Genomic DNA, 24,294 nt, shown 5'->3' on the forward strand with positions numbered 1-24,294 from the left:
TTTTCATTGAAGCCTACAATAGATGTCTTATTCCTGTGATCCAGTCTGCAGTTTTGGCAAATATATGTGCAGGTAACTACAGACGTATAAGTGCATTGGCCACAAGACTCGCTCTCAACATGAAAGGAAAATGAGACTGGTGATCCATATACATTATATCTTAAGCAAATCAACGAAGAGAAGTTAAGGTTCTGTCAGGTCAAAAAAGCTTTGAAGGAGAACTTGGGATGCAACTAGAATGGTTATAAAACCTGCTTGCTGTAACACACACCTTAGCACATTCCACTTTAACCACACACAATCAAAACTGAAACAAAGGTAGCCTGGCTTGGCTGCGGATCAGCTCCATTACTAAAGAGAACACTACCTTCTTTCGACTGGATGGGCCTACATTTGGGCTTGTGCCAAGCAATGTTGCCTCAAAACTTGCAGAGATTGACCAGCGCAAAACAGTACCACAATAGTCGCTCTGCCTTCATTAATGAAAATGCACGTGCAACCAATCATCTCTGTTTGCAGGGGGATTTACCAGAGTATCTTCGCAACAGCCATCATTGCCTCCAATCAAACTTAGGATAGTTCACTTTTGTTGATCACTACATTGGATTTTTCTGAGATTAAACAAGCATTGTCAAAACCAATATGTCTGGCTAGTTTTGGCGTAGGCAATGTTTGCGCTATTTGTGAAAACTTGTTATACAATTGCACAAGAAGACTACTTTTGGGGGTAAGTGCGCATAGTTCAAGAGCACGAATGCCATCACTCAGGGAACGATAGGCTAATTGCTGAAGTGAGTTGACCCCTTGCCCCATCCTGTATGCTCTGGTGGGTGGAACAAAAAGGTGAATGGCAGAAGAACAGACCAATAGATCAAGAGAGCCAAGGGCTGAAAGCCCCAATTAGTAAGTATGGTAAATATAATGGCTTTAAATGAAACGTCTTGGCTAACGCCAGACCTGACAAAGGCACTGAAAAGACTCCCATAAGCACCATTGTAAAATGATCAGCAAATGAATGTCTGACAAATACAGTACAGTTAGCACAATAACAAATAAACATTCCAGAAATAGAACTACTCAGACTACACAGGAGAAGCTATTGCAATGTAGGAAAATAAAGTGTTCGATTCTTTACTTTTAGTTCGTTTCGCCTGTAGGTTTGTTCTGTCTGCTATCTCGTTACTTAGAGCAGTGCGGCCACATTTAAGACTAATGTTCATTTTAATACTCAGCGGAACATGGGCGCTACTCAGCATTACTCCCATGAAACACGACCTTGTGGTTTGCAGACAATCCTTCTTGGGGGTTGGGGAATTGTGCTGCTGTCACTATCTGGTCATCAGATACAGCTGGCCTGACGCATAAGAATCAGGCATTTAAAGACAAGATAAGCATTCCAGCATGGTGACCGTGACCCTGACATGTGTGGCTGGTGTTAAAAATAGTCAAGGCAGTGAACTGTGCAGTTCCTAGTTTCAGGATGAATCCGTCCTGCACTCCAGCGGCATCCACGGGGGCTTAAAGGCTCCAGACTGTGTTTGTCGCAAGGGTGGCTTCGCGGTTTTATTACATCAGGAGCAACGAGCACCACTACTTGGGCGTGCCACACGTGCTGTCTGCAAATTAGTTGAGAGGGGGAGCTGAAAATTAGACGGCGCGTTAAGAAGAGAGAGGGGGGTGAGGAGGGCAGGGGAGAGGAGAGGAGAGGGGAGGGGGGAGGGAGAAAAGCGAGGGGAGAGAAGAGAGGAGAGGAGAGGAAAGACATTCATGGAATGTGTTATGTGGTCTTTTTAAGCTGCAATACACGTGCATTTAAAATGAAATGCTGTAGTTTCCCAAAATCACCTTGCCTCTTAGGCAGGCTTACAGCTAACATGTTCACCGGGAAGGGTTTCAGAGAACTGTTTAAAGAAAATGCTGTTTATATACCCCAAAGTAGCGGGCCTCCAGTTTTTTTTTACCTCAGAAAGACGAAAGCCCAGAAGATCTACCAGGATTTGAACCTGCACCCAAAAGGGTCAACCAGAAGCCTTCATAGGGTCCGCGTTAGTGCACTGCACCACTAAAACAGACAGAAAAAAAGCGTGCGCAATACCTATATAGTCCCAATATATCCCTCCCTGTTCTTTAAACTTTTTTGAAATATATTATTTCTGATCCGTCAAAATGAATTCCGAAAAATAAGGATTTGATAAAGAAAAATCAATATACTATGTTTTGAAATGAATAATATTAAGTAGGTATCCATAAATTTTCTGAACATAAAGGGATTTGTCACCCATTTGAATAAATGTGATTTATCTAAAAAATGTTAGTTCCAACAGGCGAAATATTAGTACCGTTTACATTGAGCAGGATCATAGAGCTTGGTCATTCTGAGGCAGTGACCTTGCCGGACGGCCAGGCGACAGTACGTCACCCAGGGATACCGGATCTGAATGTGTAGGATCACATCGGTGTAACCTCTTTCCTGTGTTTGTGCCGTGTTCTGTAAAAGACGCTTTGTGCAGACTCCCGGCTGCAGGGGCTCTCTGATCACTGGCGCTGGTGCAGTAGTTGTAAAACGGCACATTCTCATACCTGAAAGTATTAGCGGCCTTTGTGAGTGGACGTGCGGCGGATTCAGCGACAGGGACCGGGCATCTGGCAGTGCCTATGGAGGGAGGCTGGTATCTAGGTGCACAGTGTGACAGGCTGCTGTGACTACTGAAACGTTTTCCCAACAAGCCGGGGAACTGATGCAGGTGCTGCTGCAGTAAGATTGCTTCCATGGAAGAGGCATTGATTGGCAAAACCAGAAAGTGCATGACTGCTCCCAGAAGCAGTCATCTGAGCTATCAATGGAGTACAGCTAGGCGTTGCAAGCTGGTGTTGCTTGTGAGATAGTCATGCGTTGTCAGAGAGGAGGTAGAGCTGGAATACACTGATGGTGAGCCTGAGAACTAAACGAGCACATCGACTGCAAATTCTTCGAGGCACTCTCCCTACCACACTCACAACGTGTTTGCAAGTGGCAATGATAGCGGTGTCTGCATTGTTTAATTTGTCACTACAGTCACTCATTTTTGAGGGCTGGCACTTATTTTTCCTCATTAGATATTGACCGCGAGCAAGAGAGAGAAAAACACACGAACGGGAAAGAAGGAGGAATACAAAGACAGAAAATCGGGCATGAAGGGAGAAAGCAGGATCCAGCAAGAGTGAAATAAAGGAGCATCAGTGTTTGGTAGTGTGTTAAAGAGATCTGAGATTAATTCAACACTTCACAGCCTTGACATGTGGTGTGCCAATTTTTGTTAGCACCTGCGGAGCACAGCTTTAGGCACAGGCACTTAGGGGCATATTTATTCAAAGAGACGCTGCACATAGTGCAGCGCCACTTTTCTTGCAGCCCCTTAATGCCCCGCTAACGCCACCATGTGTGCGCCGTATTTAAAATATGGCGCACCATGGCGGTACTAAGGGGTAATAGTGTCATCATTTTTTATGCTAGTCCGGCGCTTTACAGGATTAGCATAATTTTTTTTTTTTACTCTAATCCTGCAAAGCACCCAGAGGCCCATTGAAAACAATGGGAGCCTCCCGTCAACGCCTGATCCTCGCAAGCATTAACAACGCTGATAAAAATGGCACAAAGAAATCTTTTGCACCATTTTTTTCGGCCCCACTAGTGCCGGAACACCCTCCTTGCATACATTATGCCTGGTGCAGGCGTAATGTAGCGCAAGGGGTTACAAAGTGGTGTAGTGCAAGCATTATGCCACTTTGTAAATATGGTGCTGAGTATTTTGCCTTCCAAATGACGCTAATGTGGTGTTGGAATGACGCTAGGCCCTCTTAAAGCTTGCCCTTAGTTTATTACAAACTAAGCACTGGGTGATTGTAAACTATATTCTTGTGAACATGATAAAGTATATCTCTTAGACAATGATAAAGAAAAGAGGCACACCTGAGCACAACACGTTTCCTTCCAAGAAGCATGTGTCTGTAAAGACATGGGGCATAAAATCCATTACCTCAAGGAACACACCAAGGTTGATATGCAAGCTGAGTGGAAAGAGAAGGATAAGAAACCTTTGGAGATCTCCGATTTTTTTTTTCCTTTTGGTGCTGTGTCCAATTGCAAAAGGGTGTGGCGAACAAGTGAGACACGCCAAGCCAAGTATCACACAAACAACCTCTACAAAAGACAATCAGCTGAAGAACATATTGGCCTGTGACTGAAACATCATTGGTAAGGTTTAATTCCTCTACAAGTTCTTATTTGGGCTGGAGACAAGATGAAGATTATGGGAACTGAGCCATCCTAAGGATTTGGGGGCCTGGATAAAGACATGTGTTGGAGACTTCTTGGGAACATTTAGACATTATAGAAATCATATAACTCCATAGCGTTGAGGTCATCCATAAGTTGTCCAGGTCTTTTATTCTCCAGTAAACCAGTAAAATTAAATCTATTGTTGTTCATTGAGGAAATCACATCCTGCATCAGTACCTCACCCATCACCAATCCCACAAAATCTTACTTTCTCCCAGTCAATGTTTTCTGATGAATTTGAAATAAGTGTTCAGTCTTCTTGGGACAATCACACAATGAAGACTTAAGAACCTGTGAATCAAGTCATCATTGTCAAGTTTACACAGCCATGCAGACTTCTGGAAAGTGTTAAACTGATGCTTGGAGATACATTTATTGCATGTCCATAATATATTTAGAACTGGAGTTTGTGTGACAATTATTGCTGAACTTGGGACGCGTATTAGTGGTGCTATTTTCTTGGTACCAAAGGGCTTGTGTTGCTCTGGCTCTAATTTCATCATCATCTATATTGATATATCTTATCATGATAATGCCATCAAAGTTGCTGCATGAGGTCAAGATCTATAACCTTAGCGTAACCGTAACGTTTTATGTTGGGTCTGAACTTCTATGGATCTGTATGCGATCTGAACATCTAACATCCAAGTGTCCTGAGCTGTGGCTCGGGTTGCTGAGTTCGTCTCCCCGAAGGTTAGCTCCACTATCTACGGATTCATCGCCACTGATCATTTTGCCACGCTGTCACCTGCAAGTATATTCTCTTTGATAATATTTGGAGGCACATTTGTTTGGAAGGGGCGTTTGGAAGAATTAAGTGAAGTGGAAAATATGAATGAAACGGAAAATGGAATATGTGCATCTTAAAACTGGTAAGAAGCCATGTAAAATTTCCTATCAAATTATTTTGCCTACATGAAAAACCTATATCTTTTCAAGTAGACAGAGCTTAGGGAAATTAGACCCACCAACTGTGCATTTTGCTACCATTTGTTACTATATACTGTGGGGGGCCGAGGGAATTATAGGGTGCCTCAAAAACGTCAGGGGAGAAAGAGGCCTGTCAGGCACACCATAAGGGTATTTGAATATGTCATAGTTCCCCTTTAGACCTGCCTAAAAGACTATGGATTCTTAGCCAATTCATTTGGACACTTCGCAGTACAAACTGGCCCCATTTCAGCAAACTTTTCTTTGAAAGGAGTGACTCCACAAGCGTCTCTGGTTCAAAGTTGGGGTTATTTTATCTGCATGGTTACTCCATTACTTAGAGAACAGCTTATATTGCATCCAGAATATGCAAAGTTCAAGAACAGGATAGGTACACCAACAGCAACAGATGTGAGAGCTTGAGTTAAAAATAACGAAGGTTTAAGTGAACAGAGCAGTGGGATGCGCAATGCAGCTGCATCCGGGCTCCTCTGCATCGCCATGTATGAGAATTATTAGCTGCAGGATCACGTAAAAAGTGATGAGTGCAGGGACATGTGGAGATGAGAGGCTGCTTCTTTCATATGGTTTACACAATAAAACAAAAAGCCTTTGCCAGGTGTAAACAAGTGCTGTGCATTAATAAGCACCTTGCACTGCCTTGTTTTTTAGACCTCCATCTTTAATTTAATAAGCAGTATGCACGCGCCATTGTGAGCGTAGGAGCACTTGGTCTTATTATTCAGTGATGAAGCTGCTGCTTTCCCAGTGGAATCTGCATGAATAAGCACTGCACTGTTTCCCATAAATATAAGTAATAACAACAATGTATTTGTATGTATGCCTATTACTGCAATTTTTGCAAGCTGTAAATTCTGGGCTCTCTAAATAACTCTTGTTACTATAACCTTGTTTTATGATACTCAGTGAGAGTGTGTTTTGTATTTATTTGCCCATCACTGGACATAGATTGATATCATTGCGCTGGGGTAACAAAAGAGAGGAACAAAATTCATGCAAAGATTTGGTAATGCACTTTTATCAATTATACCTTTCAACGCTAATTAAAAAAGAATAAAAAACATTTTACAAACTATGGTTTAATCTACATTTGAAGGCATCTGGAAGATCTGGCCCAGGCACACAACAGGCATAGGGAGACTTGTGATCAATCCTATTCAAATCCCACCTGAAAGATTTGGGTCATGGGTTAGTGTCTATTTTGTCCAGGCCTTACAACATCACGGAATGGGAGCTCATGCACTGTGTTGTAGGTTTCCCTCATAGAACTAAAAACGCGTCATCATTTTGACTCACTTGATGCTTCTTGCAGAGTTGGTAATATAATAAATATTGGCAACACAAGTGAAAGGTGACATTTTCTGTTATGTGTTCAACTCAAGGACTAAACTTCCATCATGTTAGGGGTACACATCCCAAACGTTGAGGAGTTTAAGGGTTTTCAACAACTGATAAAAGATGGGCTGTCTCGCTGAAAGGGCACAAGCCAATTACACTTGTTGCTCGCCACAGAGCTAGAATTATAGAAACAGGTGCAAGCGGGCTTAGTCATTTTAGGAATGAACCAAAGGATGCATGTTTCCTCGCTGACAATCATGGACAGGTGGGCATAGCATTGACTTTGAGTCTCTCTCCATGGCTGTCACTGTGTCTAGGTATGCTGACATGCATCACCAACAGAAATACTCACACAGGAATTGAAGATATGACGTTCTGATTGCAAGCAACATCCTGCAATTCTTTGAAAAGACACAAGTCTGACTTTTGGACCAAACATCATTTATTAATGTAGGGAATATGTAAAGTGCTTCTTAGCAACTGCTGGTGGCCTGAGATCCAGTGGGGTGAGGGTACACAAAAAGAATAGTGTGTAGTGAAAAAGTGCTTTGCAAGAAAAGTGATTAATGGCTGAACCGGTTCAGGGCCAGGGGCAAGAAAGGTTTACTGGGTGTCAAACGTGGGGGCTAGGGTCTTTTAACACTGATGTCTCTAGGACTGACCTTAGGTGGCACTACAAACCGGGCTCAAAGTAGATCCTTTCTGCACTTGACTCTCACGGTAGAGAGAGTGAGCAATCAAAGGGTTCTGAGAGATTCATATGGAGGTAGATACTGTCAATTTAAACAGTTACACAGCAGGAACAATCAGTGCTGTCCAACAATGTGTTTTCCATTATAGAAAAGATGACAAAACCTTACTGTTAGACCTGGCAGCTTTTCACATGCTTTCCCTGTACATTTTGATTCTGACCTCCTGTTTTTGGACCCTGTGATGCAACTCATCTTGGCTGGTTTTGATACTCTGGGCACTTTACCACTGCTAACCAGTGCTAAAGCGCAAGTGCTCTTCGTCTAAATTGTATTGGTGATTGATTATCCATGATTGGCATATTTGATTTACTAGTAAGTCCGTAATAAAGTGCACTGTAAAGGACCTGTAAATCAAATGCTGCTAGTGGGCCTGCAGCACTGATTGTGCCACCCACATGAGTAGCCCTGCAAACATGCCTCAGACCTGTCACTGCAGTGCCTGTGTGTGAAATTTTAAACCGCCAATTCGACCTGGAAAGTACACCCACTTGCCAGGCACAAACCTTCCCTTTTACTACATGTAAGCCACCCCTAAGGTAGGTCCTAGGTAGCCCCATGGGCAGGGTGCAGTGTATTTAAAGGGTAGGGCATGTGCTGGTGTGTTTTACATGTCCTGATAGTGAAATACTGCCAAATTTGTTTTTCACTATTACAAGGCCCGTCTCTCTCATAGGTTAACATGGCGACTGCCTTTAAATATCTTTTAAGTGCAGTTTCCCATTGGGAGCTGATAGAGATTTGGAGTTCGGGGTCTCTAAACTCACAATTTAAAAATCCATCTTTTGGTAGAGTTGGATTTTAGATAGTCTGTTTAAAAATGCCACTTTTAGAAAGTTGACATTTTCTTGCTTTACCATTCTGTGCCTCTGTATGCTTGTGTATTCCACGTCTGGGTCAGACTGACAGTTGGGCTGTTGTGAATTCCCTCTAGACAGTGACACAAAGGGAGCTGGGGTGTAGCCTGCACATCCTGATGAGTTTCCTGGGGTAGTGTGGGGAGGGAGGAGCTGACACTTACACCTGAAAGGGCTATGTCTGTCCTCATATAATGCAGTCTCCAACCCCCTGATGTGTGTCTGGGGCCAGGCCTGGGCAAGGCAGGATCTTGTAAACAACAGAGACTTTCCTTTGAAGTTTGCCTACTTCAAAGGCAGAACTGGGCATAAGTAGTGGACACAAAACCCCACATTTTCAGATTACTTCTGGATCAAGAGGAACCTCTGCCAAGGAGTAGAGCTTGATGCTTGAGGAGGACCTGCCACTCTTCCTACTGCTTTGCTGTGCTGGCCTGCTGCCGCTGCTTCTGCCTGAAGAGGAAAAGAAATGGACTTTGCTTTCTGAAATCCTGCTTGTGAAGTTTCTCCAAGGGCTTTGACTGAGCTTGCCCCCTGTTCTGAAGTCTCAGGGACATCAAACACTTAATCTGCCAGTGCCTGGGCTGTTCTGCTGGGAGTCCTGACTTGCTACGTGGTGACAAATCCAGTCCCTGGGCCCTTAGAAGTGGAAGTTGGTAACCTGCTGGGGAAAATCCCCGCACAGCTGGGTTCGCATCAGAGAAATCAATGAACAACCCCCCACAGCAGTTGAAAATTCGATGCAGCACCTGCCTAACAGCTAGAGAAATAACGCAGCGCCTGTTCTCACCCAGGACTCTTTGCACAGCACGTTGGAAATTTCCATGCACGGATTCTGGGCGTCAAAGTCTTCAACATCCCCGCTTGGACCCGAGGCTGTGCACCTGGAATCGATGCATGGCCTCCCTTGCGAGAAAAGAATCAATGCACGGCCTTCAGTGCGAGTAAAGAATTGACGCACGGCCTCACTTGCGAGTAAGGAATCGACACAACGCTTGCTTTTCTGATGCACCGTCGACCTGGTGGCTTTATTTTTGACACATACCAGGTACTTTGTGCTAAAATAACAAATCCATTATTTTTTATGGATTAAGACTCTTTTTATTTTAAAAATTCATATCTTTGCTTGTGTAGGTAGGATTTGTGTTGTTTTGGTCTTGTTTAATATAGATAAATATTGGCTATTTTTCTAAATTGGTGTGGAGTCCATTTGTGATGTTTCCAATGTGTTTCTGTGTGTGTTTTGTACAAATATTTTACACATTGCCTCTGGGATAAGTCTGACTGCTTGAGCCAAGCTAACAAGGGGCTGAACAGGGGTTATTTGAGCTGTGTATCTCCCTTACCCTGACTAGAGTGGGGGTCCCTGCTTGGACAGAGTGCAAACTGACTGCCAACCACAGACCACATTTCTAACACTTACAGAAACTGAAGTGCTTATTTACAAGCCCCCGTGGTGCAGGGTGGCGCAGCAAGTGTCGTGCTGCACCACCCTGTATCACCAGGAAAGGGCAGAAATGCCCTGTGTCTTTGAGATACAGGGCATTTCTGTCCTCACCCCTTGCGCTGCTACTAAAATTAGCTGCCTAGCACCAATGCAGGCACCATAGTGCAAGATTGCCTTTGTTACAGGAAATAATTGTTTATCTGCAGAAAGGTGTCCCTTCTTGCACAACACACAATAAATATTAGAAATCTGTTACTCCTATGTGTGCTGCAGAATACAGCACACATAGAAGTAGCAAATCGTCATTATTTAATGATTGTTTATGTGCAGGAAGGAACACCTTCCTGCACATAAACAATTATTAATAGCCTTTTGGTCTTTCTATGGCGTGTTGCTCTTTCTATGTGTGCTGCAGGATGCAGCACACATAGAAAAAGCAAAAACGGGGAAAAATAAAAATATTTCTCCTCGTTGCACCACCCTAACGCCACTCCTGGTGTTAAAAGCAATGGGAGTTGCGTGGAAATGCCCACAGCAACACCCATTGCACATCCCTCGGCTGCAGAAAACTTCGCTGAGGGGCCCATATTTATAAGGCGGCATTAAGCCAGGGAAAATGGATTAGCGCTGCCTTGTAAATGTTGTAAAGGGCACAGCGCCACTGAAAGTGATGCTCTGGTGGCACTAGGGGTTTGTAAATAAGCCTCTGAGTCCTGAAACAAGATAGGTCACTCTTATCTGTGTGAAGAAAATACAGTGGGATTGGATAATGCAAGTGCCAAGGATAAAAGGCAAGCCTTTAAAAATGTTCTAACCTTGACAAAATTATTTGCAGGAATTAGAAGTAATGGTAGGGAATTCCACGAGAAGAATTCCTGAACATAAACAGTTTTACCGCCATATCTCTTACAATTAATCAGGTGGGTGGTCAAGAAATATGTGTTGGAAAATCTGAGGCTTCTAATCAGATGGTGATGGATGAACCATTGTGTGATCTAGTTCTCTCTTAGCATTTTGCAATTCACTCTTTCTTAGGTTGGGAGTCAATGGTGGAATTTCCAGGCCAATGTGACGTGGTCAAGTCACTTTAAACCACAGTAGGTGGGCTTCAAAGTTTTCAAACCTCAGGAGTCATACAAGAGGCAAACCTATGTATACATTGTTACAGTAATCCATGTGGGCCATGAGCATAGTGAGTATTATGAAGGTTTCTGGGAACAGCAGCAGGACCATACTTAGCAGAGGTGGATGGTGAAATTCCGTTTTTGGACTTCAATTCCTCATATTATGATAAAAGAAAAGGGGTAGGGCTGGAAGTGCCCAGGGGCAAAATCTCATATTTTTCACCACTGAGGCAGAGCCAGTAATTTTGCACCCAAATATGAACCTGTAAATAGCAGTGAGACAGATTATGGAGGTTGCAGCGTTCGTCATCCAGTTTGAGGTGGAACTGTGTATCATTTGCTTATGCACGATAGCCTGTCTTGTAAAAATCTAGGGTGGTAGCAAAGGGCACTAAATAGCAGGTATGACAGGGCACGTTCCTAGTGAACACTGCATTTGTTATGGGCAATTCTATAGACAAATTAATCCCATTGTGACTCATGGCAGTGTTTTTGTAACAGTTACGAACATCATGTCAATGCATTTCTTCTGATGCAAGGCAAAGTGGACAGTACTTCAATTAGCACCTGATGTTCATTGGTGTCAAAGGCAACTGAAAGGTCCAAAAAAATAAATGCAGAGAGCTGGCCCAATCCTAGGCGTTGGCTAGTTCTTCACTGATATTTAAATTGGCTGCAGTGATTAACAAACGAACTACAGTCCTATTCCTTGAGTTTAGCTTCAGATCTACTGATAATTCCATTATTATATCTGCTGTAATATTTCATGACAACCTCAAAATAGACTGGTTGGTTCAGGTTTTACTCGGGTCTGCATGATTCTTGTGTGACAATACCCATACAAGAATACTTGAGTTGCTTAACCATATTTTAGCCATTCGGAGTGCTGTCTCTGGCTTTGGTTTGATTTTAGCATGGTACTACACTACTAACAAATGATCCTTTGGTTTTCCAAATGGTTTTCCAAATGTTTTTTTAAAATGGTGGAGCTCAATGTTTTTCATGCTGAATCACAAGTGTGAGACGCACAAGTCATATTAACTTGCATTATCCAATGTAGTAATTTAGATGGGACTCCTTTGAGCATTGTCAACTGATGTATGTTTGGACACTGTTGCATAATCTGTCTTACTTTTTACTAGCAACACTTGATATGCATCAACTGGTTGTAGGGATTGGTCAATGTCTGTCTTGGGTTTTGTGAAATGTCACACCCGAGACAACAATAGTTAGGGGATGCCACCATAAACCAATTTATTCAATGACTCTAATCTATTGTGTCAGCATAGGTCAGTCATTATAAACCTTTTTCTCATTCTTTACAAATATGTGGATTCTCAAAATAAACAGGGCTCATTGGCGCCTTGGTGACGCCCAGTAAAGTTCTCCACTCCTTGTGACTGCGAGTGCCTTCCTTAGGTAGAGTAGGTCATGTCCTGCCCACCTCCAGAATACAGGCCCATGATTGGACATTAAAGAGGATCATATTGTGCCTCGTACCTTCAATGGAAACATTGACTTTCCTTCCATACCTCCTGTCTGGCTCCAACACCTCCGCCCCAAACTCTGACAGTACTGATAGCTGTAGTGAGGAGGGACATTAGGGCTGTTACAATAGGATTCAGACTCCTAGAATTTCCCCTCATGTTCCACATGGTGTCTAGCGAGGAATACCCAGACGAATCAGAGGAAGTAAAAGACGTAAGTCAGATCTATACTGTGGTAGATAGTATTAAGCATCTCCCACCTAGTGTACAGAATGCCTGTATACATGATGTCTCAACTGAGCAGAAGCATCAGCAATGACTCAGAGTAAGCATGCTAGCCAAAATGAATTATGTAATTCAAAGAAGTAAATCCCTGCATGATAAACACAATGTTTTTATTGTCTATTTATCCATTCCTCCCAAGCTAGGTTTGATCTACGTAACTCACCAATCTATGCGTACTGTGTCTTCAAACAAAAATGTGTAGGGTTTCTTCAAAGTGCTGACTGTAGGGCAGCCCATATATTTGAAGTCAAAATAGTTCAACAAGTAATTTTTCAGAGAAGGATAAATACAGAAGACAGACATAGATTTAAGGAAATAAGCGCATTTTCCTTTTCTGTAATTATGCAAAATTTTGAAAATATTATACGAAATTACACAAAACCAAATAGCATGTTGTGCTTTTGCATCAATTTTGGAAGCAATGGTGCGTTTCATTAAAAAATATATATATATATGAAAAAAACATAAGTGTTGCGAACGAGTGCTGTGCTAAGTGTTGCACGTCCATTCACGCTGTTCCAGTGCTCCTGGGATAGAATTTTTACCCTAGTGACCCCCAATCACGCCAAGTGGCATAATGGTGGAATTTTTCATAAAGGCATGCCACAAAATACTTGAAATTGTTTGAATTATGCTGATGTAATTGAAATGTCACCCGGGTCTGCATACACTATAGGTATGAGCATGAGTTTGAAAAATCGAAGCCAGCGCAGAGCTCATAATTAGGCAGCATCTAGTGCAGTTTTATTAAACAGACTGATTGTGGAGAATGTGAGAGGCCATTTAACATTATGTGTATTAGGGAGAAGAGCATTGATGGAGCAGAAGTTCCTCGGTGGTCCTCACAGGTTGTTCATTATGTGATTCCAGTAGATGCCTGTCTGAGCCTGGCGTTTTCTTCAACAGAGGTTGCCATCTAGAACTTTAGTCTTATTATTTTAGTTCTGTACAGGGGTAATATCCCCTGAATAAACGTTATAAATGAAAGCCAGGGCCTGGACCATGGTGTCCGTGGTGGCTTGGAGCCACCTGGTAACGTTTCCTAAAGGTGATTGCAAATTTACAGCTTTTCGAAAACAATCTCTAGGGCAAGTGTAGATTTGACTGAATATAACGGGGCCTATTGAGAAAAGAAAATAGTGATAAAAACAAAAGTGAGAAGGGACCCTTTTGCACCTACCTATGCATACAGATGTCCGTGAGCACATTGAAGGAGATGCACTGCCTGATGCACTGCCTGTTGGGTCATCCGTGCTCCAATAGGAGTGGAGTCTGAGGTGGACGCCTCCATTTCAAAAGAAACATCCAGTCCTTCCATGTTCAATGGGAATACAAGGCAGGCAATTAACTTCCTGCCGGGACCCCATTAAAAGTCATGATGACAGAGTCTGTTCTTTCCTGTTCCTGAAGCTATTGCTTCCCTTTTCCTTTCACAGATTGGAAAGTCTTTGCCTTGCCTCACGATGATTACTTTAGAAAACAATTTAGAAAACAAATCAGACACTGGGAAGATACAAGGCTTTATACAACCTCATAAAGCCCCATCACATGGAGACAGTCTTTAAATAAATATTAACAGCTTGATAAACGGACTTACATGTTTATTCTTTTAGGTATTTTACTAATGAGGGCCTTTTGTAAAGTGCTGCATATTACGTTCAGTTACTTTTTGGCACGGACTGCCATCCTGGGCGTAAGAATGCCAGTGTTACGATTATGCCTAGGTGTTCTGCCAGTGGCAGAAGTATTCTGGTGTGATCAATCTCCCCCTATTCTAAATAGGTTGTTACACTGTTATGCATTTCACATATTTGAGCTGGCGTGATTTTATGTGCATTTGTAAATTGCACTATCACCTGACAGGGTTTTTTAAATTTTTTTTATTAGTATTCTAGCATGTCAGAAGAGAAGGACTATACAAATTTTGTACAAAATGAAAACATAATATTCCACAAACAGAAACAAAAGCTGGAAGGAGACAAATATATTCATCACATATCAAAATAGACCAACAACCTCTATGGTGTATCTTGGTTTTCCAGCCATTTGGTCAGTGGTGCCCAAATTCATTCCCCCCTGTCTCTTCTTATAACCTTTTAGTTTATACAAGCTCAGTTCAATATTATAGATGGCAAGTAATCTGGATCGCCATCCCTCAAACGTAGGGGGTTCTTTTTTGATCCAGTCTGTTGCAATACAAAGTCGAAATATTGCCATTGTTACAAATTGAAATCGCCTTATTTTATACAGCGGGGGCTCTATACCTTCAGTTGAATCCATAACTTCAAGTAATACCAGCATAACAGACAACTGAACATTGCAGCTCGTGATCTTCTTGAGGAATACCTCTATCTCACACAAAAATACCCGCAGCAGCCCAGAGGATTTCCCCCATTTTTTCAGCTTAGCAGGTGTGTAGTATAGATCAACCAATGTTTTATAATGCTGGGTTTTCAGATTAGCTGAGAGAAGTGTTGTATCAGCCATAGCTAAAGATTGGCCCATCCAGTCCCCAGCCTTGCCAAACCGTATAGACCATCTTTCATTCTGATGTACCATATCATCTGATTGCAAATCGACTAGTAAATTATATATCATGCCAATCTTTGCACCACGATTAATAGCCTCAATTAATGGAATCTCGGTCATTTCTGGCATGTCGTGCTTATGACAGCAAAAAAAAAATCGTATTTGCAAAAACTTTAAGAAATGGGTCTTAGGTAGACCATATTGAGATTGCAACTCCATAAAGGATTTACATCCAGATTTACAATACATGTCTCCAACATTCTTTATTCCCCTAGAACGCCAAGAAGCTAGTATAGGATCTTTAAAAATATACTTAGGAATAGCAGAGAAATTAATTGGCGTATAAAATGTAATCCTTCCCAATCCCATACTCTGTTTTACCTGGACCCAAACCTTATAGGCAGCTAAAAAAGGCTTAAATCTTACTTTTTTTTAAATAGCTTGGTTCCTCAAATTTCGACAGCCACCCACTTGCTTCCCCACCCGCCATCATAGTATATATAGTGGTTTGATTTACTTCTATAACTCCTCTGGGGCTTCCCCTTATAAGTTCATCCATATGTTGGAGACAACAAGCATAGTAATACAATGTAAAATTGGGAACCAACCAACCACCACGGCCCTTGGAAAGTGTCATATACTTCATTGCCCTTCTAGATTTCACGTATCCCCACAAGAAGTTATTCCCTATTTTTTCCAATTTTTTACGCCAATTTTTAGTAACCTCGAGAGGAATAGTCCGAAATAAATATAGTATTTTCAGGCAAACCATAATTTTTAAAACATTACAGCGACCCTCAAGTGATAAGTGCAAATTATGCATTCTATCTAAGTCACTTTTTTATTTTACTTAACAATGGAGCAAGATTAAGTTCCACCAATCGATTGACCGCAGAGGTAATTTTAATCCCAAAATACACCGCATCAGATACCACCCGCTTGTCTATTAATGAGGTATGCTCAGAACACACTATCTGCGTCTTGCCTGAGTTCAACTTATATCCGGAGTATCTTCCAAACTCTCTTGCCTCTATTTCAACTGCCTTAATAGCGTCCTCCGGACTACTTGTCACTATGGCTACATCATCAGCATAAGCAAACACCTTATATTCTTCTCCATGATATAATAATGGTTTAATATTTTTGCATTCTTCTAATCTTAATAGAAAAGGATCAATATATAAAGCGAAAAGCAAGGGGGAGCATGGGCACCCGTGTCTGGTCCCCATTGAAATTGAAATAATGCCCGATACTAAGCCCGCAACACAAATTCTAGCTTTAGGGGCTACATATAAGGCTTTTATAGCTGTGATATACCCTATCCCTATACCCTTCCATTGCAGAGTTTCCCATAGAAACTTCCATGATACTCAACCAAATGCCTTTTTGGCATCTAGTAGTAATAGCCCAAGAGTTGTTCGATGCAGCTCTGCAAGATCAAACATAGATATTATTATTCTTATATGATCGATCGTGTCTCTGCCGGGAATAAATCCATGTTGTTTTTTCCCTACCAAACTAGTTATTACATTTGCCAATCTACTGGCTAAAACCTTTGCATAGATCTTCCCGTCTACATTCAACAACGATATTGGTCTATATGAACTGGGGAGTTCTGCTGGTTTATCCTTTTTTTAACACTATAATATTAGCATGTTCCCAAGATAAGGGTGCTTGACCTGCCTGTGCTTTGCAAAAGGTGATATGTATGTCCCTTTTTATGTCTGCCAAAAAAAACTTATAAAATTCAAGTGGTATGGCATCAGGTCCAGCCGCCTTCCTGGCTGCCAGGGAACTCACGGCTTCAATTATCTCTCCAATTTGAATTGGTGCATCCAATATCCTTTGTTCCTCGAGAGAGAGAGCCTTGTGTTTTTTAATTCACCTAAAAATCCACTGGCCTCTTTTTGAAGTTGTTCAGAATGACCTATATCCTCTCTATACAAATCCTGATAGTAATCCTTAAAGACCTCTAAAGTTTCTTCTGGCTTTCCGTGTTTCTGGCCATTGATGTCAATGATATCTAAAATATTTAGCTTGACAGACTTTTGCCTTATGCGCCTAGCTAAAACTTTTCCTGTTGTTTCACCATATTCATAATACTCAAACCCGTGACTTTGATAATCAGCTGCGACTGTTTTATTCAGATATGCTTTTATTCTAGCTTTGAGGATCATCATCTGAGTCTGTATAAGAGTAAAATCTTCCTTACTAGTAATTTTAAGGGCTAATTCCCTCTCTTTTGCTGTTAGTCTTTTCTGAAGCTCTGCAATTTCTTTCCCCCTGGCTGCCTGTACTCCCAAACTATAGCTAAGGGTTTCACCCCTTACAGCGGCTTTAAATGAATCCCATACCATCTCGCAATTTGTCGTGTTTCTATTGATTTAAAAAAATTGATGAATCCACACTCTCATATGAGATATATATCCTGGGTCGACCAACAGTTTCCTATCAAATGTCCACACACGACATGGACTTAATGGCCCCCTTACTACTATAGACAAAATTAGTGGATTATGATCTGATACAAATCTAGGCTTACATTCTATTCCAACCCCTTGAATTAAACTTTGTGAAATAAAAAAATAATCCAGCTGTACTAATTTCGCATGAGGGAAGGAGTAGTAAGTATACCCCGGGTTTGGAGCTTTAATATTTTCCCAAACATCCATCAATCCGTGATCCACCACTAACCTCCTCAAAGCCTTCCATACTTTAGGCTTTCGACCCTGATATAGGCTCTGAGCATCCATACTGCTACTGCCTACTTATAAATGAATATTTAAATCACCACATACAATTAATGGTAAGGGCCATCCAGTTAATTCTGCATTCAGCGTATCCAGAATCTCAGCCTCATCAAAAATTGTCCCGTATATAGTACAGAGAGTAAATTTGAATGTGTTCACAGAGAGTTCTGCGAGAACCCAGCGTCCATCACCACTTGCTAGAGATCGGCAAACATGAAAGCTACCCATTCTAGCAAATATCGCCACACCACGTGTCGACACCTCCTGTTGGGTACAAACCACAAGTGTTAAACCGAGTTCTCTCAGTAGCTCGCGTCTGCCCCATGAAATATGTGTTTCTTGTAAACAATATAAATCTGATTTAATCAGTTTAAGACCAGCTGCCACTCTTTTCCTTTTTTGAGGGCTATTAAGACCACAGATATTCACCGTGCAGATCCTTAATCTATTTGCCATTTTGATCAATTTGCTGTACCAGCCTCGCGACACTGCTCCTTCCTCTAAACAAACCTACTTGTTGGTTTTGAGCCCTTTTAATCCTTCTCCTCTGGCATGTCTCAATTAGCTTATTCCTTATGTTACTAACTGTAAAAGTACTTCCCCATCCCCACCACCCCTCCTCCACCCTCCCACCCCCCCAACCCCTTGCCACCCTGCCCCACTACCAACCCCACCCCTCCCCCCAACTATACCCCCCGTACCCTTGCCCTTATCCTTACACCCAGTTTATGGAAAGTATGGGACCCCACTGTCCCTAATGATGGTAGAACATCTGCTCCGACAGTCCCACCCAGTGCGTTTTGAGCTTTTTATACTAGACCTCAAGGCTACCTTATAGCACCATAGCCTTAACATTTTATATCTATCTAAATACTATCTGTATCTAAATGTTATGGTTAAGGAGACAAAAAATAACAGGGGGAGGGAGAGAAACACAGAGGATTATTTACCACCACCTCACCCTCCCACTTCTCAACACCTTACCCATTCTGCTTTCCCCACTCCCCTCCCCCGTTAGTCAAGAACCCTACATCAAGAGCCCTGACCATCTAGTCCACCCAAAAAATCTCTTGCTTTCACCTCTGACGTAAAATTTTGGGTCCTGTTATCCATTATTACCTTCAATTTAGCAGGATTTAACAGAAAGACCTGTGCCCCCTTATTTTGAAGAGGCTGAATTAACTGACGGAGCCTCCATCTTTTTTCAACAGTGGTATGACAGAAATCTGGCCTCACAAAAAACTCACACCCCTTAGCCTTGCTTCTAGAGTTAGGTCGGGCACGATCATATACAGCCTGTCTCACCTGAAAATTAAGCAGAGAAATTAACATCGCTCTTGGCCTACCACTTACTCCTGCTGAAGATAACCCAGCTCTATTAAAGGGGAATCGGTGGGCTCTTTGAATCGCTCTGTCCCAATCCCACTGTTGTAAATCTGGAAAGGCCTCCTTAAAAAGTGCAACCATAAAGCTATGTGTATCAGATCCTTCAGCTCCCTCTGGTATACCCAGTATTCATAGGTTATTACGCCTTAGTCTGTCCTCTAAGTCCGTCAGTTTCCACTGAGTATCCTCAAGTTGTTTCTCCATAGCTTCTCGAGTCACTTGCTGAGATCCAGCATTGTCTTCCAAATGAGAGATACGAGTCTCCACTTCTTCCATCCGCGTAGCAAACTCCGAACATGTTTTAGCCACCCGGCGAATTTGGATTTGCATCTTTCGACAGGCTAATTGGGTCCTGCGGCTCTCAGACTTAGATTCTTCTCGATGTTCCATAATACTCTGATATATGGTTTCCAATGACACGGGGTTAGATTGTTTTTCTGTATTATCATGCAGAGTCAAATCACCCTTGGAATATTCCCACTAAAGACCCTTAGTATCCAGGGAATTAGTAGAATGCTTATTGAGCCCTAATTGTTCACTTCTCTTCCTCTGCTTCTTCCTTACCGTAGCATTCTTACTACTTTCATGTGATTCCTTCCCCAGCACTAAGGAAGACATTTCAGAGTCAAGTTCCGAGGAAGTCCTATCAGCCTCTAAGTCCAGTTGCTCATTGCTTGACCAGCTCGAATGATCCGATAATGAAAAAAACTTGTCTCCTTGCGTTATCTCATTGTCTCGTGACGCGATAAGACCCTGTTTTAATGAGCTAGTACCAGCAGAGTGTAACAGGTCCTCTGCTGGGCTATCAACCCTATTAGCTTCATCACAACCGGGGGAGTTTTGTTGTTGCTGTTGTTGGCCCACCACTTCTACATGTGCCAGTGTCATATCATTTTGAGAGCTATTCAGCCAATCCACCTGATTATCGGCAACGTGTTTCTTTGGGCGCACTGCATCTGAAGCGTAGACCCATCCCCCCCCCCTCCTTCCTGCGGGGGGAGCCCTTCATCAGCTTCCATCTCGATAGTCATTGATTGATCAGCCACAGCAACAGCAGAGGGGGCCCTCGCATCTATTCCCTCTACCGATATATCCTTCCCTTTCTTAAGAAACCTATCCAGCGAGGCATTTTTGATTTTAGGATTCGTCTTCTCCCCCGAGCCATGTTTTATATCCGCTGTTACCCCCTGCCGAATAGACGCGCTAATCCTTAGCGGTTTTCCACAGCCCGCCAAGGCTGCAGTTTTCGCTTCTTTAGGCATTTTTATCCCCTTCACTCTCCAAAACACAGATGCGTTACTACAATAAATCCCGAATGCCAGCCGCCGCTAGAAAAAAAAAAATCTAACCGCTTTATGAATCCGCGTCTGATGGTTTCCTGGATTAGCGTCCGTGGCCGCAGGGCAGCCGTTGCCCTCAAGCGAAAGCGGGAGCGAGCCAGAGCACATTCCTTGGAGAGGACTTGCACTGCAATCCGTCAGCAACAGTATCCTTCAAAAAAGCTCCACTTTCACCTTTTTTTAGTCCGTTGATATTTTCAAAGTAGCAACCCGCCGCTACAATGTATCCGGCCACAGGAGGTAAAAACGCTGCTACAATGTATCCAGCCACAGGAGGTGAAACGCTTCCCTCTAGGCCAGCACCCGAAGAAACCCCCGGCTCATAGGAAAGCCACTACCGCACTGAAGGGGATCTGGCCAGAGCAGACGTTCACGGCCGAATCAAGCGCCTGCCATCTTGCTTTCCCTCCCACCTGAGAGGATATCCTAGCGCAGATCAGGTGTGTATGCCTACCTATAGTAGGTTGGTTCAATCAAAAGCCAGGTCTTCAGCTCCTTGCAGAATTCAAGAAGAGAGGAGGGAGCACTGATGAGGGAAGTAGTTCGACACTTAAGGACCCATATAAGAGAACGTTCATCCTCCTAATCTGATTCTGTGTATGCGTACGATGTTGGTGAGTGGGAGTCATACAGAGAGGAGGTGTCTAAATGGTTGGTGATATAATGGACTTAATTTAACTAAAAGATTACAGTGCACTACATCCCACCATTTCAGGCCTTTGTGATATACTGCACTTCATCCAACACAAACACATTCAAATTGGTGTAACATACTGTACTGCATTCCACCATCCGCAGACCAGAGTAAATTCTGCACCATATCCCAGCTATTCTAACTGGAGTGGTACACAGTACTGAGTTCCTCCTATTTGAACTGGTGTAAAATACTGTCCTTTAAATCATGTATTCTAAATACAATATACAGAGCCACAGGAATTATGCTATTTGGCTTTGTCATCCCTTGAGTAAATATTCTCAAGACCACCCACAGCCACTGCTGCAGCTTGTTAAGCTATAATCCGAACAAAATTAAGCCATTAGCTTTCAACAGGAAAGTGGTCTTCAAATAGAAAAGAACATGTTGCATATCCATATATACTAAGGAAGCCCATAAACGTTCTCCTTTTGGACAGTGGTGGATCCTCCGCTATGGCGGAGGAGTGTTCCTCTCCCACCTCTCTCCCCTCCAGCAGCAACTGCTACAAATCCTTCAATAAAGAAAGAATAATAAAATAAGTTTATTAACCTTATGTTGTCAAAGGGGGGGGGACATTGGTGGTGACGAGCACTGAGGGGAATGCCCTGTGCACTCCCCTCAGCTCGCATGTGTGCTTGGCCGGCTGTCTTGGGCCGGCCAAACACACATGCGCACAGTGCTCTCTCCAGCCCAGCACTGTGTTGCCGGGCTGGAGAGAGCAGGCACAGGCTCCCAGTCTGCCTGGGAGCGCCCTGGCTGGGTGCTCCCAGCCAATTCTAACGTTGCTCTGAGCAGCATCAGAATTGGCTGCAAGGCAGGCTGGGAGCCTGGGCCTGGCGTGCACTTACATAGAGTTTGGCAAACAAAATACTCCATTGCAAACATGGCAAATACCCTGTTTGATGTATTATGGTTTTATTGTAGCCTATGGCACTTGTAACATGGTGGATGGGATATTCACGACGTTTGATGGAGGATCCCGTCTGACAAACTCGTCATAAGGCTGTTAATCCTCTGCCTCAACTCCTTCCCTAACACACCTTGTTCCTTGAGCACTTAGAAACATTGGTTGCTGTTGTACTGTTGTACAGTTACAAAAAAAGCATGTGGGGCTGCAGCCTGTTTAACTGATGCAAGCAGTCAGCAACTAAAATGACACAGAGCAAAATGCAAGGTTCTTCGTAAAAGATTATTAGTCAAATTTCTGAATTTACATGGCTGTATACTAGTCCACTGGGCGTGCTAGCAATAACACATTGGTGAGAAAAACAACACATGTTCACAGGAGTATTTTTTATATGTGTTCTGTAGGAGGAATTCAGTCGCAATCAAGGGATGCATGTGCTGCTGGTGCTATGAAGCTGTGAAAAAAATCTGGTTTTCATTGCAGTATAGTTAGTTTCAGGAAAATACTGCTGCTCCTGTCGAACCTTGTTCCTGTATTCACAGATGTGACCATCCCAATGATCTGCCACTTACCCTTCTTTTCTGAAGCATTGTGGAGATGGGGAAAGTCCAGATAGTGATACAACTCCATTTCAGTTTATTCAGTAAGTCCATTTCAACTATATTCTAGGCATATTTACAGCTTAGTACAGGAACAAAGGATAAAGAGGCACAAACAACAAGCTTTAGCAAAGCCAATCGGTCTCGCCCAAGTAAGAGCTATTGACTTTGCCAATGCCTTTAAGCCTTGTTCTAGAACAACACAGTTGCCTTGCAGCATGTCCAAAAGCTGAAAATAGTGCTAAGACGTGGCCAGTGCTGTCTGTGACATATTGTTTGTTTTTGTATGGTGGGTGAGGGTGGGCAACACAGACAACGGGAGGGAGGGTGACAAGGAACAGGTAACACTGATAATGAGTGGGAGGGTGGGATGGAAAGGGCAATGGGCCAAAAAAAGCACTATGATGCAGTCAGCGCTGGCCACATCCTAGCACTTTTTTTCTCCTATGGTGGGAGAGGGGTGGGTAACACAGACAATGGGAGGGTTGAGGGAGAAGCAGCAACACGGATAACAGGGGTGGGAGGGGTAATAAGCAACATATAAAGGGAGAATTGGGTTGGGAACAGAAGAAACAACAAAATACAATATGGGTGGTAGTGGTAGTGGAAAAAGCAGTACATACAACGGGGATGGGAGGGGAGGGGTAGAAGCAAAAAGGGCAAGTCAGGTGGGAGCAGATAGAAGCCACATTGACACAAGGTAGGAGGGGGAGAAGCAACACAGACAACAGCAGCTGGGAGGAAGGAAGCCAGATGTACAACAGGAACTGGGAAGGAAAAAGCAACACGGACAAGGAGAAAAGGGTAATCAAAAATATATATCACAATCACAATGCGATCAGCAGCAGGACAGCAATGAAGCTGAAGCAAACAGTACTTTGGCCATGCTCCAGCTGCTAGAAGAGGAAGTGAAGCTGGCATGCATTGGCCAATTGGATGCCAGTAAATAAGAGTGACCCGAGGGTAGCCATGCGCTCTATAAATTGTGTAACATAACATAACATAACATAACATAACAATGAAGCCCATGAATGGCAGGCAATGGACAGGATGCAAGCCCGTTGTTATATACAATGGGGCACATTTAAGAGCCCTAGTGCCACTTTAGCACCGCCATAACGTCATTTTTGTTACGCCAAGGTGGCGCTAAAATGGCTTTTTCCATGCACCATATTCACAAAGTGCACCACTTTGTAAACCCTTGCACCACATTATGCCTTCGCCAAGCATAATGTATGCCCTGGGGGGTGCTCCCCCGTTAGGGCGGGCGAAGAAATGGTGCAAAAGTGTTAAAATGAGACTGCCATTGTTTTTAATGGACTTCTAAGTGCTTTGCAGGATTAGCGTCAACATTTTTGATGCTAATCCTGCAAAGCACCAAACTAGCATCAAACATTTTGACCCTAGTTCCCTAACTACTGCCATATTGCCCCCTAAGTTAAATATGGCACACACTTGGTGGCATTATGGGGGCGCTAAGGGTACGCAGGACTAGTGGCGCTGCATCTGATGCAGCGCCGCCTCTCTTAC

At 42.9% G+C, this 24,294-nt stretch overlaps 1 protein-coding gene across 1 annotated transcript in view; it reads right to left on the bottom strand.

The window, feature by feature from the left end:
* The window catches only part of ARHGAP24 (Rho GTPase activating protein 24), a 1,380,530-nt gene that overhangs the window by 1,284,109 nt on the left and 72,127 nt on the right, over window positions 1-24,294 (bottom strand). The gene's annotated exons all lie outside the window — the stretch shown is intronic.

Source organism: Pleurodeles waltl, chromosome 1_2 (assembly GCF_031143425.1).
Source record: "Pleurodeles waltl isolate 20211129_DDA chromosome 1_2, aPleWal1.hap1.20221129, whole genome shotgun sequence".
Lineage (NCBI taxonomy): Eukaryota > Metazoa > Chordata > Amphibia > Caudata > Salamandridae > Pleurodeles > Pleurodeles waltl.